Below are 6,042 nucleotides of genomic sequence, written 5' to 3' on the forward strand. Positions count from 1 at the left end.
TCACCTTGCAATGTAGAGTAGAATTTGCATGACGAGAGTAGGATTTTTATTTTGTATTTTCGCTGGTCGTTCGAAATCCTACTCAGTCTTGTTGTTTTTAATTTTTTATGTTCTTGTTTGTGTTAATTTAAAAAAAAAAAATTTATAATGTTTTTAGTTGCAACTGTGATACTTGTTGATTTTATACAAACAATAATTTTCTTTATTAACGTTATGACTTTACAGCATTTATGAGAGACAGCAGTTAGAGCCTGAAATAGATATACTGAAGAAATATCTACTATACTGATGACAAGTGAAATTAATACTATAGTCTTGACTTGAACCTTGTTCAAAAAGCTCCATCTTCCCTAGCTATCTATTCCTGTTCTTCCTGATGTCAAAGTCATAATCATTGCATTATTATAACATTAATTATTGTTATTTTTTAAATGAAATAATTTATTAAACACTTCATAAAGGAATAATATGACGTTCTTTTAGCTGGAAACCTCCACTAAGTAATGCAATTCATTCCAAGCATATCAAGCCTAGCTAGGTTAAAACATATATTGCTTTTCCCTGTTCTGAGATCTGAGCATGCGTGACCATGCCCAAATTTTGGAGCACATGCTTCCATAATTAACAAAATGGGTAACTTGGCCTGATACAGCAGCCATAATGTCACTCTTTCTTATCGTGGAGAATGATCTTAGGGGACATGGATCCGCTCATATACTGTTAGAGTAGAGTGGTGTAAGAATTATACTTCTAGGAAGAGTCAAGATCAAGATACAGTTTGCCAACTGAAATGCCAGGACTTTCTTGATAATGAAGATAGAAAAAGGTGGCGGCTGGTTCACCGAATTTTAGCTTTTCTCTTAGACTAGGTTTAGAGCCATACTATTGGTACCAATGGAGTCCTGTGGTCAAGATGAGGTCCTCTAAGAAGTCTGGTAAGCATAGGAGCTCGTTTTCCTGGTATAGCAAGGCTGCAAAAGTCGTGGCAGCCATTTTGTTTGGGGGTGAATCCTACTTAGTAACTCTACCGTGTTACTAATAGCTCTAAGCTTGCCAAAGCTGTCTACTTCTTTCATAATATCTTAAGGTGCATGTACTTTATTCTACATGACAATGATGGCATTTTGAGGATGCTTTTGCCTTTTCAGACCAATTTTAAAAAGTCACTATTATTTTACCTTTGACTATCATTATTATTATAATTTGCCTAAGTTTGAGCTGGTTTTTTGATAAAATACATGTTTCTGAATGTATGCTTGTTTGTACATGTATTTATGTAGTAATATACATGTATTTCATATTGATATTGGTTTAGTGTTTAAATGTAGTGTGACACAAGTTATGCTTTATGAGTTGTCTGATCTCATAGGTGAAATAGTGATATGACTATCAATCTTAATGTACATGTAAAACCCCCAATGTCCAGATATTATTACTGCTTATTATCATCAGCATTGTCAGTTTTTTAGCCCACTCCAATTTCATCCATTTCAGAGGCAGAGGCGGCACGTAGCCTCATTCAATTTTGTATCATTGACATTTTTAATTGCCAATGCAGACGGGAATGTTGAATCTATGAATGTAATTGGAGTTGACTTTACATGTGATTAATTGTACATATCCTTCTTTTACCTTGCATGTGTATGCTATGTACCAAAATTAATGATTAATGCAACAAGTTATGCCATTAGGCTTGCGTAAGCTCTGAGTTAATAACATCTCAATGTAGCTCACACAAATTCCATGCAGTCACTTCATCTCTATGTAACTATGAATGAGTGAAGAATGAAAATCTACATGTACTAATGTCTAAGACTGCTAATTTATACACACCTATGCCACAATTAATTATGATTACTGAACCTTAAGCCTGGCCTTTTACTTCTTTAATAACTTTTGCCATTTCAATACATTGTTTTACTGATTGTTTTGATAGTAATAGACAGGACTAACAATTCCTTTTAGTAAAACTTGTAGAATCCATTATTTTACAAGAACTTAAAAAATTAAAAAAAACAAGATTGAGTAGGATTCCAACGAGAATACAAAATGAAATTCTACTCTCGTGATGCAAATTCTACTATAAATTGTACTTTTAATGTTATTATTTAAAAATTAGAGATCAGCTTGCAGTGTAGAGTAGAATTTGCATCACGAGAGTAGGATTTTCATTTTGTATTTTCATTGGTCGTTCGGAATCCTACTCAATCTTGTTCTTTTAAATTTTTTATGTTCTTGTTTGTGTTGAGTTTCTAAACTATTTGTATGTTTTTAGTTGCAATTGTGATACTTGTTGATTTTACACAATCAATACTTCTTTTATTATTTTTATGACTTTACAGCATTTATGAGAGGCAGCAGTCACAGCATTAAATAGATATGTTGACGGAATATCTACTATACTGATGACAAGTGAAATTAATACTAGTCTTGACTTGAATCCTTGTTCAAGAAGCTCCATCTTCCCTAGCTATCTATTCCAGGCTGTTCTTCCTGATGTCAAAGTCATAATCACTGCATTATAATATCATTAATTGTTTTTAAAATAATATAATTCATTAAACACTTGATAAAAGAATTATATGTAAGATTAATACCTTCTTTTAGCAGGAAACCTCCACTAAGTAATGCATTTGATACCAAGCATAGCTAGGCTAGGTTAACACATTGATTGCTCTTCCCAGTTCTGAGAACTGAGCATGCACGACCACGCCCAAATTTTGGAGCACATGCTTGATGCTTCTATAATTAACAAAATGGCGATGGGAGGTAAGTTGGCCTGATACAGCAGTCATAACGTAACTTTTTCTTATCTTGGAGAATGATTTTAGGGGACGTGAATCTGCGCATAGACTGTTAAAGTAGAGTGGTGTAAGAACTAGTCTTGTTGCACCAACCAATGTTGGGATACACCTCGCCAGCTGAATTGACAGGACTAACTTTCTTGATGATGATGAAGATGAAAAAAGGTGGCTGAACAAAACGGCCAGTTTGTCAATTTTTGAATTTCCTCTTATACATGGTTTAGAGCCACGCTAGTGGTACCATTGGAGTCCTCTGGTCAAGATAAGGTCCTCTAAGAAGTCTGGTAAGCACAGGGGCTCGTTTTCCCGGTATAGCAAGGCTGCAAAAGTTGTGGCAACCATTTTGTTAGGGCTGAATCCTACTTAGTAACGTTACCTCGTTACTAATAATTTGGTAAAATTTATTACATTTTGCTTGAAAAAAATTTTGCGGTTCATTCAAACTATTACTTAATGGCACTTTATGTCACAGTCACATGCCCTTCTCACTTTTTTGTCTCCTCTCTCTGTCTCATTACAGATGCAATGATACCCATGACAATTGATGGTACAGTGTGGTTGATTCAAACTATGATTGAGATGAAGGATTTGTCTGATCTGTTTCAAAAGCAGTCCAGGTTTTAGGTACATCTAGCCCTCTCTGACTTTAGAGTCAATTGCTGACTTCTCATTAGCTCTTGTTTCTCACAGAGACTCGTGGCAGGTAATGATGATATATATTATTATTTTATGTAGCTACATGTACATACATGTTGTAAAATGTACATAGTTTGGAGTTGTTAATTTGGGCAAATTGCTGTTTACATTTTAAGGTTTTCGAAATTAAAAATTGTTATGAAGGCTGTTTGTTGTTTTACCATGCTCACATCTTAAATAAAAATTTTAGTTTACGTTAAAATTTTACTTGCCTAAATTATCTACTTGGTGGTACGTATGTACATGTACATGCAGGATGTGTAGTTCTTTATTTATATGTATGTAATTTTACTACGTGTATTTTTGTTCTTTTACATTTGGATGTACAGTGATGTGCACATGTACGTAGATACGTGAATGTACATGCACACAGTTTTTCATTTTCTGTTGCTACATGCATATTAGTTGTAATCAAATTAATTAATCTTCATCTTTAATTGTGACCGAGACTGACAAAAGGTAACCATTGCAGATTTTAATATTAATCATTATAATGAAAAATATCAAACTCTGAGTGCCCTGAGAAACAAGCATTACTTCGTATAAGTTTCATAGTAGCTTTTTCCATCCTGTGGAATCATTTCATGATAATTGAATCTCAGGAAGTTAGATTTTTGTGGCTACAAGGATAAACTTTACCACCGCCGTATCTTTTGTCAATTATGGTTAAAATTGATACAACTGTATCACATACTGTGTGTACATGTACATGTAGATATATAATATGAAGCAGTTACCTATTCATCCTTGTGAGCTGGGAGTAACTGAATGGAATGATCATTCCTCTCATACAAAATGGTGTTACTATGGGCATTCAATGGAATGGGTTATTAAACTAGCACTTCAGTAGGCTAATAATGATAATAATAATAATCATAGTTAATAATAATAATAATAAGAATAATAATAATAAATAATAATAATAATTGTGACCATAATTGACAAAAGGTACCTTATGGCAGATAGGAAAATTGATCTTTATAGCCTTAAAAATCATACTTCCTGGGCTCCATTTATCATAAAATTGCTCCAGAGGATGCAAAAAGTTACTATGTAACTTTTAGAAACAATTGTTGACTAACAGAGCACTCACAGGCTGACATTTTTTATCATAATGATGAATTTTAAAATCCGCCATAAGGTACCTTTTGTCAATTATGGTCACAATTATTATAAATAACAACGATAATAAGTTATACTTTATTTTATTGCTTTTCTACTATTTTTCCTGGAATGATTGTTGATAGGGATGATGGTTAGTTCTTGATAATAGTCAACTAATTAATTGATTAACATTACTATTAGCTAGTGCATCAACTTGAGGCTCTATGCTATTGGCTATGTTGTCACGAAATGACTCTGTCCCTTTTTTCCCTTCCACTTCCTTCCCTCTTCTCCTCTCCTTACACTATTATATTGACTGACAGATGGGGCATTGTTGGGAATCAATATGGGATCAAAAGGGGATCAAAAGAAAGCAGGTTAAAATTCAATCTCGAAAATTAAGAAGCTGTAGAAATTATTGTATTACAAGGAAGTATTAACGCATGTTAAAGCCACTTATTTTACTGTTATTGATCTGGTGTGCACTCATTTTTTTGCCTCGCCAGCAATTAGTGTGGGCAAGAACTATGTTTCTAAGTATGTTATCTGCAGACATTTGGTCAAGCGCTTGGTGCATGTACGTAAGCACAATGAAGCAAAGCTTTTAAAGTACTTACATTTATAATCAAGTTTTAAAAGTGCTTTTAATCAGAGCAAAAAGTTCATGTGGATAATGTACATGTACATGTAGTGGTTACACAGTTCAGTAAAATTGTAGTAACAGTAGTACACCAGTTTAGTAGCACGTTGCATGACAGTGTGTGTGTAACATGTATTGGTATCACATGTACAGTGTACAATGAACTACTATAATTGTAATTTTACTTCATTGCCTCAGGATTAACTAGAAATTAAATGTAAGAAATTTTACTTGGTACATGTACATGTTCCTCATGATTTCATTTGTTCTTCTAGTTAATTCTTTGCTAAATACACAATTCCCGTGTCATTGAATAAAGTGCATCATATGACATGTACATGTATTTGCAAGTTGTATGACATACTCAATACATTGGTATCTTTCTAGTGCTGGAAAATTATTTACATAATATTCCTTGCCCCAGTGACTACTGAAATTAAATAAATTTTCATCATCATTGTCATCATTATCCTTTGGATGGTGATGAAAATTAGGTACTGAGAAGGTGTCACTGGAGTTTCTTATAGCTAGAAATTTAATTATTTAGTGAACTTAATTTGACTTAAATGTTTCAACAAAAACATGCTTTGTTCATTGATTAACTTGTCCAATTCTTCAAATGCCGAGTGAATAAGGAAACAATCCTATACATTTACAGTACAATAAACAGTAAAAGTAACTTACCCCTATTTTCTCGCACTAAATATTTCCTTTCTGGAAAGTGTTTGATTATTGCACTTCATATAATAACTCACAGCTCAAATTTATTATTAATTACACTTTATGTGGTACATCATA

This window comes from Amphimedon queenslandica, unplaced genomic scaffold (assembly GCF_000090795.2).
Source record: "Amphimedon queenslandica unplaced genomic scaffold, v1.1 AMPQUscaffold_13417, whole genome shotgun sequence".
Lineage (NCBI taxonomy): Eukaryota > Metazoa > Porifera > Demospongiae > Haplosclerida > Niphatidae > Amphimedon > Amphimedon queenslandica.